This window comes from Diuraphis noxia, unplaced genomic scaffold (genome assembly GCF_037042655.1).
Source record: "Diuraphis noxia isolate RWA-SAM2 unplaced genomic scaffold, SU_Dnox_SAM2 contig0004, whole genome shotgun sequence".
Taxonomy (NCBI): domain Eukaryota; kingdom Metazoa; phylum Arthropoda; class Insecta; order Hemiptera; family Aphididae; genus Diuraphis; species Diuraphis noxia.
Window position 1 is genome coordinate 70,119,079 of NW_028301714.1, and position 13,947 is coordinate 70,133,025.

Sequence of the window (13,947 nt, forward strand, 5' to 3'; positions counted from 1 at the left end):
TTTTTTTAACCTACGACAATTTTTTTTTTTATAGAGTTGCCGTTGGTTACCAAATATATTAAATTATTATTATTATTATTATTTTATTTTTTTATTTTTATATTTAATCGCTGTTTCATCTATTTAATCAATGGCCATAGTGCCACACTGACCGATCAGCCGCCGTTGTCGCCGCTGTTGTCTGACGTATTTCCATAGATATAAACATAAATTTATTTATTTAGTTTAATATGAACCTTAATTGTATTGTAGGGGCGTCACGGTCAGGATTAATGATAAATTAATTAATATCGCATATAATTAATTATTGCACAGTGGCACAAAAACCTTTATTTAAATCAAAATTAACGTATGACAAAATATAAAAATATATCAAAGAAAACATATAAGGTAATAAAACAATAAATAAATGTAATAAAACATATAAGGCCCTCGACGATCTGACGTTTCTCTACACGGAACGACAATCCAATTTCGCGACACAGTCTAGACTTGTGGTGGAAATATTCAAACACACATTCGTTTTTCACTTGAACACGATTAGACATAATACGAACTTTATCGACGGTATCAAGTGTATGTCCAATAAAAGTATTCTTAAATTGGTCGACAAAGCTACTCCATGACATGAATGTACGGCCAATGTACCAGTTGCGAGACGGGCCAACTAGCTTAGTCCGAACAATTTCCATTTTGAAACTTTCTGGCCATCCATGGATCTTGGTGACACTTTCGACCGAATCGATCCATAATTGGGCTTCTTGGCTTGCTTCTCGCCCCGAGAATTCGGTTAGCGAGTTATTAAAATCTGGCATAACAAAATATCCATTGCGAGCGTTAACAGTCGTAGGCGAGTCAATACTCTTATTAGTTGATACCGGATTATTATTGTTTTGTTGTTGTGATCAACGCTCCAACAGCTGCATTCTGTTCTGTATCATCAGTTCCGATAACGCGGTTCGTAAATCATCGTCACTGTTACCAACCGTTGGATCATTATTTGAACTGTGCGACTGTTGGTCGTCACCGCTAGACGTTTGTACTGTTTGTAGGTTAGGTGCACTATCCCCATCGTTTACCTTGTTTGGCGGAAGGACCTTACCATTAAGTAACAACCGCATGGAATCCACGTTAGAGCCTGTATTCGCACAACTCATCTTGTTGTACCAATTCACACATATGTATCATACGATTCGACAGATTTTAACAAATATCACAATAAAAAAAATGAATTAACTTTACTGTCGTTACTTCTGAATCTGTAGGGGCGTCACGGTCAGGATTAATGATAAATTAATTAATATCGCATATAATTAATTATTGTACAGCGGCACAAAAACCTTTATTTAAATCAAAATTAACGTATGAAAAAATATAAAAATATATCAAAGAAAACATATAAATAAGAACTCGACATCGGGCTACTCCGCACACGATGGGTCGTCGAGACGAACTAACTACTGTCTACTAACACAAACAATATAATAATTACATAGTATCATATTATCACATATATCTTATCATCAAACTATCATTACATTATTATTTATTACTACAGTATCGATTTGTGTATTTTGTACAATGCCAGCAAGACGCAAGGGGTCTGATTTGGCCCGTCGAACGGCCCTAAAGTACAAGCATGCGAGATAGAAGAGTACAAAGAAGAGACGTACAAATCCAACCGAACAATGAAAATGTGTACGTGTGAACATGGTGCGATTGCGTGAGGCACAAGCTGAACAAAATCAAATAAGACGATTAGAAGCGCGTCAATTCGTAGTTGACACACGCAGAGCAAATGACCGACAACGCCAACAAGTACATAGAGTATTAACATCCAATTCATTCCTTCGTCTAGCATCCGAGTATGGGCCCGATATTGAATATTACGCTCATTCAAAAGTAGAGATCGGTGCTATGAACAAGGAATGTCCGCATTGTAATGCGCTGAAGTTCAAAAATGAGCCAGCCGGTATGTGTTACGCGTCAGGAAAAGTGCAACTACCGGAAATTGAAACACCACCTGAACCATTGAACGGTTTACTTATCGGTACGGATCCAGATTCTAACCTGTTCCTGAAGTCAATTCGAACATTCAATTCATGTTTCCAAATGACATCGTTCGGAGCAACAGAAATAGTTAAAAATAATGCTGCAAATGGTCAACAATTTAATTCAACATTCAAAATCAAAGGCCAAGTTTATCATAGAGTGGGCTCATTGCTACCAATGCCAAACGATCCACATACATTTTTACAAATTTACTTTATGGGCGGTGTGGACTCCGAAAGCGCACTTGCCAATCGCGCGGATGCACGTTGTAGTTACAATAACCTTAATTCACCTTTTGCCAGACGCATCGTCGGTGATCTGGACACTTTATTGAATGAGCACAATGAATTGTTGAAATTATTCAAATCACACATGCACAAATTACAAAGTGACAATCACGCAATTGTCATCAATCCTGATAAAACACCAGCTGGAGTGCACATTCGTAGATTCAATGCACCTGTAGTTGTCACAACGTTGCTGGAATCATGGTTGGCGACCGTACAGTTACACGAGAAATCGTGATTCGAAGAATAAATAATAATATTGAGTTCATTGCTGTTACACACCTCATACGACGCTCTCCAATATCCGCTAATGTTCTGGAAGGGACAAGACGAATATTGCATAAATATTAAACAACAGGATCCCGTAACAGGTACTTCATTCATTGTGAACATCATTACTTAATTTGAATTAATATTTATGAATAATATATTATTACAGGAAACGAAACAAACAAGAACGTTAGCTCGAAAGCTTATTATGCGTATCGTATGATGATTAGACGCAGTCAGGACAACGTCATTCTACGGTGTCGCGAGCTTTGCAAACAATTCATGGTCGACATGTACGTGAAGATAGAGAGCGAACGATTACGATATTTACGATATAATCAACAAAAGCTGCGTGCGGAGGAATACATTCACTTGCGAGACGCTATTCTGTGCAACGCCGACACCACCGAAATTTGTAACTCTATCATTCTACCATTATCGTACATAGGAAGTTCACGTCATATGCAAGAATACAGCCAGGATGCTCTAACTTACGAGCGCGAATACGGCTGACTATGTTTATTTATCACGTTCACGTCATGTAATCCAAAATGGCTGGAGATAACATAATATGTTATTATTAATAACTAATAAGTAATAACACTATACACGGGCTACAAAAATGCCAAAAAACAAACTAATACGGGGGCAATGCCGTGTCGGGACACCTAGTTTTCTATAAAAACATTAAAATAAATTTAAAAATGAAATAATTGTAGGTAGTTCTTATCCCTCTACTTCTTATTATAAAACCAGAATTCTGATATCTCCATTATTTCGTAACCTAATTCAATTACTTTATGTTATATATGTAAGAGACGCGCTCTGGCGGACTGTGCCAAATAGACGCGATAATAATTATCATATACGTTATGTTACTGCTTAGTGAACCATGTTTCGTTTTTTTGTGTGTAACATCATGTGTGTCACATTTAAAATGTTTGTACTTTTAATAAAGTTATTATAATCCATTATTATGCTTTGTCTGTTTATTATTTTATATTTATATGGTTAAAATACATAACACTTTATTAATTCTTTTAGTATAAAAATAACTTTTGAAACTGCTGTTGTAATTGAACTAATTCTTGTTAAAATATTCCAGATATCCGCCTTTTCTGATTTATTAGCTATCTGGTTGCAGTTATTAATAAGTAGTGAATTTTCAATTCTATTATTTTTTCCTTCCATATGAATACTAAAACTAGAATTATAAATTTTTTAGTTTTTATTTTTTTACACTCAGGAAAACCATTTGATGAAAGAGTAAAATAAAAATGAGAAATTGATTGTCTCATAATGATTAAATAGAGATTAAATAGTACCCGTAGCATCGATGTGCGCTATCTTTATCTTTCTTCTCCAGCTGAGCGTTTAATTCGGAAAATTTTGGATAGGGTACAATGTTCTTTTTGAGTTTTTCCATTTACGACTAAAATATAACAATATCTTTACAAATATTTACAATTTTTAATGTATGTTAAGGACATAGGAATATTTATTTTAGTGTATACTATTAACAAAATAATAAATATATAAATATTTACCTTTATTATTCTGAGTGCAATACCATTTTTTTGTATTCCAATCAGCATATCCTAACATTTCAACAACACTGCGACATTGCAATTTCTAAAAACAAAATTTAAGGATAACAGTTTTAAGACAAAATATTATACATATTTTTTGATTAATAAACTTAAATTAAAAATTACTTGAGGATATTTCATTATATTTCTATGACTAATTGTACTAAATTCTGTATACAATATTTTTGAATGTCCAATGGTTTTAAAAACATTTCTTTTGATAAACTGTCTTGCGAAAAATAAAACCATTTTATTACTGAACCTAGGTGAAATAGTCAATGTAGGTAAATTAATTTTAATAAAATATTTTCATTAAAAACAAATAGGTTAATTTGTTTACAAAATGGTTTCCATGGTAGATACTAAATTCATATATTAACAACACAATTTCAGCTGATAATATTTAAGTTACTGTTATAATATAGGTAGGTATTTAATTAAATTCTATTATAATTCCAATTATTTCATGATAAATGATAGCGTTTTTTAGAGATATTGAATTATCTATTATTTATTGGTCAAGCTATTGAAACTATTTAAAGGCCCATTTCTGGATAATTGTATTCCAATTAGTATTCAATAATTTTTATTTATTTTATATCAAACATCAAATCATTATATTCTAGAGCACCTATACGACTACTTAAATAAGCCGATTTAATACAAATCTATCTGTCTTCCCAGGCAGCGTTTCCTAAACCATGGGTTTTTTTGATTGGTCGCGAATCGCGGCTACGATTACAGTTATTTTAGCTGTACATTGATAAATGCTTATGATACATTTTATTTCATACTCTTAATTCTACAATAATTGTAATAATAATGAGAAGTCTAACTACGATTATGGAATATTTCTCATCTTATCGGTAAATGTGATAATGACGATCGGTCTCGGTCGTTTGTCCATAATCCATAATATGCAGTTGAGTAACGAGTGGTACGAGTTATTAACAAAAAAAAAAAAAGAAAAGAAATAGGATATATTGATATTATATTTTTTGTACTTAGCGAGTTACTCAGCGAATGTCAATGATATAAAAACAATTATTTCATTGCATTTAAATCAAATATCAATTGCAATTATAGGTATAGGGTGTAACAGCCTGGGCGTTTACCTCTAGGCACGCGGGTTAACAAACACTCAAAACACGACCGGATGTGCAGTTAATCCTCGTCATTTTCTCATAATAATACCATAAGAAATCTGGATTTTAACTTTTTTTCCCTCGGGGCGTTTGCTTTGCACTCTGCATACATAAAATGCTGTTATATTGTTGTACGCATTTGAGTTAAGTTGAAAGCTATTTTGAATAATGTTTTGATCATGTTAATTCCTAACTGCAAATTACCCGCTCTCACACTGCCTACACATTATTATTCCGTATCGCGTTATGTATTGTTATAACTAAATCTGCGCGCATCTCGATTGATAATTTAACCTATATTATATGCTCCAGCTTACCAATTACCAGAATACCGGTCAGGTGCCCGCGGTATCTATATAGCGCGGTAGCGTGGCGGAAATCAGCGACAATCAGCGGACCCGCTTTACGTATAGGTACAGTATTATATGATATGCATGTGTTATATAGGTACATTACGGCGGTAAACCTGCGTATAACCACTACAGAAAATATATACATATATTGTATATTATATACATTAAGTATATAACGTTGAAACGCAACACACGCGCCGTCGGCTGCGGTGACTTACCGCCACTACCGGAACCTCCACCTCCATCCACCTCCACCGCTCGGCGTTATGCCATCACATCACGTCGTGTTATATGCAAAATAACGTTGTTGTAATATGCTTGTCTGGCGCGCGAAGACGCTGCGACGTGATGGCGACATGCCACGCTTTTGCGCGGGTGGGGGTGGTCGCCGGGCGGGTAGTGCAGGCGATGATGAATTATACTTATATTCTCCTCGCTATTCCTCGTCAGCCTGCAGCCACCTGTCCGCCGTCTTGGGTTAGGTCCCCTCTCAGCCTAACCCCGCCGCCATAACCATATACGACGGCTGAGCCGCGATAATGACACGACGGTCATATTATACACACACACACATCATGCACACACTCTCACACACACACCCGCACACGGGATGGCGTGGATGTTCGTGGAATAAACGCGACGAGCCTGTTGAAACGGTTTGGCCGGCGTGGAGGGGTGCAGGAAAAAAAAAGGTAATAATAAATAACTTATCATCTCGAACTTTCGAGTAGATAATTTACCACATTTTGTGCCAACGCAGACTCTTCTGCAGCGGGAGCCAAAGAATATTACGCGTATCTACACTCACACACACACACACACACACACACCCACACGTGTAGTATGCGGTGCAGGGCGCGTTTTACTATAGAAGCTTCGCGCGACGGTGACGCGTATTTTCCACATCGAGACGAGACGAAAAGGTTAAAAAGGATTTTCTTCCGCCGCCGTCGCCTGCTCCCTTTGTTGAGTCGCGAGTGTTTTTTTTCCTTATCCTTTTATGACTTTATTTATATATATGATACGATATTAGATCGTCTTACGTGCGGCGGTCGCATCGATCACGCACCGCCGCCGCGTCAACCTCTCTGTTCTTGCGTGACTGTTTCTTCGATAAAGATTTTTACCGGGACGTAACCCAATATGACATCGCCGTCCATGTCATATATATATATATATATGGCACACGTGCCATCACGGTCGTCGTGGAACCATTAAAATCATCGCTGCATGCACGGAGGAAGGGTGGGCGAGTGTGTGTCTGGAGCTTTGCACTTGTAAATAATACTGTGCAGGCTGAGATCGGAAACGCACACACGCGCAATAGTTGTTGGTCACGGCGACGGTGATCGATCGTTCCGAGATCATTTCCGGTCGGTCAGTCGGTCGGCGACGGCGACGATTGTTATGTGTTCTGGCCACAATGCCACCGGCCGGATGTAAGTAGTCAACAATTATTATTGTACCTTTGTTCGGGTTTTATATAACGGCCGAACTTATTACGCGCTTACACACGCACACCCGTGAAAAGTGTTTTCTCTTGATCTCGCGACGTCGTCATCATAATAATATTAAAATATAATAATATCGCGTTGTGCAGGTGATGAGAACGGATCGATTCGCGACGCTAATATTTGTACCTAAAAGGTTATATATTAGATATCCGCAAACCGATCAGTCTGTTGGCGAAGTCGGTGCGGGATTTTCTGCCGGAGCGTTGAACGGGGGTGGGTGGGCAAGCGTTGGTGGTTTCCAGCTATTATTGAAATTGACTGTATGGGATGTAGGTATATATGTATATACATCGTGTGCCAACACATCCGACATCCGCCCCCGCGAACAGCGAAACAATATTGTTCGGCAAAATATCCGGCCGTAATTAATTTTCATGATCGAACACGCTCTATACTGACAAAAACTGTAAAATACCCCTCGCGCATGTTTACACAACAACATAATATATGTATAGCAAATTTCAGAATAATAATTTAAGAGGCGACGCTACACAACCATTTGTTGTCTCCGTCGTCTTATACAAGACGTGCAGCATATTACCTAACATAATATAGCAAATTTACGATCAGCAGTGCGCGTTTGGCTATTCGCGTTAGTTTAAAAATTAGAGCGAATCGATTTCATGCTAAGAATATTATCCGTGTTTGTACATGTGGATTTTTTTACGATAGTTGGATTTTTTTTTCAGCAAGTTATGCGTACACGATAAAGCGTAAATAAAAAAAAAACGATCATAATAACTCACTTAGAAACTAAGTTATCGTAAAAAACCCACATACGAACACGGATAATGTTCTTACCCATCAAGTTTCATAATAGTTAAATTTACTATAATTTTTAAACTAACGGAATTAAACGTGATCTGCAGCTAAGCGTACATTTGCTGTTTTACGCACTTATAAGACGGAGACGTCAAACATGTGTGAGAGTCTTCTTAAATATTACGCTATTCGATCGAAAAATGTCAATTGTATATAGATAAAATCGATGTTCGGACATAGGTACACAATGGAAACATTAAAAGTTTTTTTTTTACATCCACACTATGGTTTTTTTTTAAAAATTAAATGCAAAATTATACATATTTTATAGGTATACTAAAACTTGAATATAAAACAGGTGTTAGGTAAATATGATTTACGCGTTATGATCTAAGATAATACACGATTAACGACGCTGAGATTAAATGACAATAATATTGGCATGCGGTTTTATTTTATCGATCAATATAATATAATATGATCAACGTTGAAAAATATTCATGAGGATTTTATGGCACCTCATTTCAAGACAAATGACCACTCATCATTTATTTTCAGGAAAACTAAACATGTATAACGGTTGTTTTTTTATTTTCACTCGTGGCACTCTTCCCGTACGGTTCAGCAAACAACTAATACTAAACAAAACAAAAAAAAAATAATCTATTTTACGAGGGGCTGGTTTTTGAAGAGAAACATTCCAATGAATGGGATTAATAGTGATGAAAAAACGCAACATGGTTACTGAATTATATATTTTTATTTAATTGAAACACAGCAAAATAATAATAATAAAACCTCTAGAATTGTTATAAAAAGTGAATTATTTTGTTGTAACATATACATTTTTCTGAACGACCAAATGGCTGTAAATTTTTTTCCTTTTTGACCCCGTTATGTTAACGTTGTTTTTTCTATTATTTATGAATTCATAAATGTATTTAGTAATTAATTTTAAAAATCGTAAATAATTTAACTTTTCTGTCGTTTTTTTTTCTTCTATTTATATAGGTAACCGAAATTATGTTTTTCGTCTTAATCTTTACATCGATTTATGGATATGTTGCTCATTCGTGAGAATCGTTGTTCGATGTCTTTAACGAAATTCATAGGCAAGTTGTACTATTTTATTTTTATTGTCTACTTTTTTAGTTATCAACCTGGATCGGAACTTTATGTGTTTGTATATTTCTAAGAAAGCTGCATAATATCAAGAACACAGTTCGACACAAATTCGTTTCATACTATATACATATAACTCAAATCCAAAAATACATGTTGTGTAATTTTTGCACGCTTTATCAAATGTGAGTTGTGCAAAGAGCACATCATTATGGTTTATTATATGCTTGAATTGTACTAAAGATTTCCTAATTATTTTTACCGTGCATTTCTACCTACCTATTTATTTAATGATATTATTATTTGAAGTTAAATTAATGATATAATTTTTTTTATAGTGCGCCTATACGCACATTGGTATTTTTACCTTTTATTACAATTTTTCAACCATGTTTTTTTTTGAAATTGAAATGAATGTATCTTTTATAAAAAATAATTGCATATTATACTACAAATTATTTAACATTTTTTTTTATTGCATATTGTGTAGGTATGCGCATATTTCTTTGTGTTTAATGCATACAGTTTTACTTAGTATGTATCATAGATAAACCTGATATACTTATGTAATGTTCACAATATCCGAATATATTATTATATGGTTCGTATGTACAGTTTTTTGTTACCAGAATAGAAAATATAAATTTAATTTACTTGTGTCTTTGTGATGTCCTTCAGAAATCAAAAGAATATTAATAGTATTATAATAGCGTTCCTCAATATTCTTCGAACATAATCTTCCTTGGCCACCAATCCCTTTGGGGGATATAGATTTTACTTTACGTTTTATATTGCGAAAGCTCAGAATTCTCCACGGGATTTTCCGTTTATGAATTCTCCGATCTTTTACGGGCTCTAACATTATTTTATTTTGTCATAATTTTTTCATCGTCATCACATTCATGACGGCAATATTTAGTATTTAGAGCACCGTAGATGTCAGCCATAATAGTACTTGACTCCGGTAAAATATTTAATGAGTTTTTATCACCTTTCTATTCTTATATTCAGCTTGTCATATTATACCTATAATTTTTGTATTTCACTTTATCTTTCGTAGAATTTACGATTTTTGTTATGATCACATAGTTTTATGTATGGCACTTTTCTCTGTTATAGCGTATACAAGTTTTGTTTATTTTGTGAACATTTTGTTTTCGTTATGAAACCTTGATGTGCAGTAATATAGTATAGTTTCTATGTGAAATCCTTGAACTTACTTCGTGTCACTGCATTTTTAATAATAATATATTTATAACTCTGAAGTATCAATAAAATAAAATAGGTACTTACATAGGTACTATATTTTGAAAACCTTTCAGATTCTGAGCAGAGCGATGGATGTATTGATTTTACACATATGTGTGTTTTTTATTTACTTTTGTATCTGTCATCGCCTTTTGGAGCAAAAAGAATGTTTCAATTTTCAAAGGTTTCGGGTAGCAAATTGGATCTAGTTGGTACTTTGGTGAATAAAAAGTACTTAGGCCAAATAACCAGGAAAAACAAAAAAAAAATACACAATGACGAGGGAGGTACTCTCGACACATACTCTATAGCACAGTGGTTACCTACCCTTACTTATCCCCCTTTTTTTAATACCTATGTAGATTGAAATGGAGTTCAAACGTTTATTGTTGTCGTATGAATTACACATGTATAAAAGTTACGGTTATTGTGTTACCATTAAATGAATTAGTTGTCATGCAGTTAATTTATGCAGCATGTTTTATTGCCTCCAAATATTATGATAATTAATCATTAAATATATTTTTTACAATTTTAACGGTTAGTATTTTTTAAAATTATATTTTATGAAAATAACTTTTGTGTTATTATAGACAAATACAAACTTTATATTTATGGTATCTTGTTGACGGTTTGGTCTTATTGACTAACGTTCCTTTTTAACTTTTATGCTTTCTATAATTTATGATATATTTTTATGCCCATACGTCAAGTTTCAAACTATTCCTTGTCTTTAACATTGTGGAATTAATAAATGTTTTTATTGGTAAAATCATTTATTGTAAAATTATAATAATTGTAATTCGTTTTCATTATAGTGTCGTTATTCAAAGAACCATTTAAACTAATCAATTAATATTGTTACAAAGGTGGTCAAATCCTATTATTGTCTTATTTTTCATGGTAAATCGTGTCCGGCTGCATTTCAACGGCACAGTCGCAACGTGTAAACGATTTTAGTTTACTGTTGAAATGATTACATGAATCTATTTTGAGGATGCGTTTCTAGAGTATCGAAATGAAACACTTGAATCAATTCCGAATAATTTCCAATTCTCTTTATCCTCTCACTTGACTCACGTGTGTAAATGTATAAAGTACCTGCCTGCCGTTCTCAACACAACATACTCCACTGTTAATAATATCGAAGACTCCATTACCGATGTATTATGTACATAATTTATAATGGAGTGCAATATCTGTTTTGAAATAATATATCTTTTCGATTGATTTATCGTCTGTGAAAAAAAAAAAAAAAACACTTCTCGTCTCGACATTTTCCAACACGGTAATATAATTGTGTGTATACACTCAGTAAACGATATCATATATATACCTACTGAAGTAAGCAATTATCTGTGTCTTATTATTTTTTTCGTATTATTATTTTTACGAATTTCGCGTTGAATAAAATACCGCTAACATAAAATTTTTAAATTGGGAAATCTCTGATGTAAATCGAGTATGAATTAATGCAAGTACGCTTTGATAGCAGTAAGGTGTTAAACTTTGATAACTTTTATTTCAGATGTTCGTATTCTGTTCTCTGACACGTTCTACTGTCATACTGTACATATATAGCAATAGACGTCTTCGTGTTTTTTGTATTATACGATGATGGATAGTATTTCATGTCACGGTGGAGGTCTGTCGGCAAGGTGAATTTTTGACACAGTGTTTCATTAGCATACCTCCCCCCTCATCGTTGGTTATGAGGAGATAAAACAAATGAGCGTATACAAATGGAATGGTATTATTATGTTTGTGCTGAGAAAAAAAAAACATTCAGGAAAAATATTCAAAATGTTTCTAACAAGATGTTGGGCGACGTCGCGGAAACGTTAATTTATTCTGAGATCATATACAGTATATAGCGTCACGGATGGTATATATGGTCATAAATAGTTTTTCCATTTTTTTATTTCTACAAATCTGAAATCATCGTCATAACTCATTAGCATTAAAAATGGTTATGCGAAATGCATTGAAATGATTAAAGAATGTTACATGTGTCACAATATATTATTATATATATTTAGTATAGGAATATGCAGTGAACGTTATTCATTTTTAAGTCCTATAAAAACTGACAGACGTCATGTTTGTTAAGGTATTGCATTGTTTCCGCCGCCAAAGTGTTTGGATTATATTTAAATAGACAGTTTAGAGATTTTGTAAGTAGCTCCGTCTGATGGGCAAAAAACTTTTACTTCCCAAAGTACGGTTCAGTGCTATCGCGAGACTCCCTTGACTATTGGTTGGGATGACGAGGGCTGACATATTCCGAAGGATTCCACGTTAAACTGAAATCTAATTAAAATTGCAATTCGAAAGAGCTGATGTGGTTATCGACCAGAGTCAGAATGGCTGTTGTGAAAGTCAACTCTGTTAATTACATTATTCTAAAAAAGAATGTTATTTTTATAAGAACACGCCATTATAGTAAAAATTATTGTTTAATATTTTCTAATACAGATTATTATAGAAAAATAATTTTTCGCTTCAATTTTAATCCATAATTTTGTATTTATAGATTTGAAATTGTAATTTTAAAATTTCATAACTTTTTTGAAAGGTGATCAATTTTTAATGGTGCTAAAGATTGAAGTTATTGACATTATATATGCAAATAGATTTTAATAGCTCGATTTATAAATAATATTTGATTATAAAATATAGGTTATTATTTTCCAAATAATGACCCATACTCGTATATTATATTATGTATATATATATTTTTTCTGTGGGCTGGCGTGGAGTTATAGCCGTTATGTTTTAAAAACGTGAATATTTTACTTTTTTTTACGTACAGTTTTAGAATTTAAAACATCATAAAAACATAAAACTGTTGGCTTTAATATTACGTACACTGCCGGAATCTTAAAAAGGTACCTATGCAAAATATTTTAGAATTTCGGAACGCCTAAAAAAACATTGCTTTGTTTTTAAGTGTTTTATGCTTTAGATTGCTTTTAGACACCAATACCAAAGTTTTTTTTTATACTGTCTTGAAATGAACTATGAAAGTAATGTTTTGAGTTTTCAACACACGTACCTAATTAATTTCAAATGAATAAAAAACAGATAATACTTGTATATTTTTTTTTTCATATGACATTAATATTATATAACATGCGTATTATAGTACCTAACTGTTAGGTATTAGATATGTCGAGTACGAAATAGAGATAATGTTTCAGTATTATTACCGACGTTTTATTCCAGTTTGATTGATCTCTTATGTGTGGATACGATATTGACGGTAAAGTTATAATCAAAATACGAGTTTCGAATCAATATTTTGTGGTGTATGTGCATGGATTTTATATTTTTATCTAGTGCCTTTCTATGATGATGTTACTGAAATTCACGTAAACCAGCTTTCGTCTATATTGCTATATAATATTATATAACATCCATTTTAATTACAATCTTACAACGTCATATTCGAGTAAACATGGTATTATAGATACCTACGTTAATAATAAATATTGTTGAGTTCATACACATTTCATTGTACAACGCAGCTATCTACGTCTATTATTATAAGTAAATAAATTAGTAGCCAATGTAGAATTTAAACGATTATGGATTACTACGCGCAT

At 33.4% G+C, this 13,947-nt stretch overlaps 1 protein-coding gene and 1 pseudogene across 7 annotated transcripts in view; both read left to right on the plus strand.

Moving 5' to 3' along the window:
• The window catches only part of rg (A kinase anchor protein rugose), a 268,765-nt gene that overhangs the window by 56,478 nt on the left and 198,340 nt on the right, over positions 1–13,947 (plus strand). The gene's annotated exons all lie outside the window — the stretch shown is intronic.
• LOC149056438 (uncharacterized) lies at positions 288–3,491 on the plus strand (annotated as a pseudogene). Its single transcript, XR_016191539.1, has 2 exons — positions 288–2,710; positions 2,779–3,491. The product of XR_016191539.1 is annotated as an uncharacterized LOC149056438 (transcript).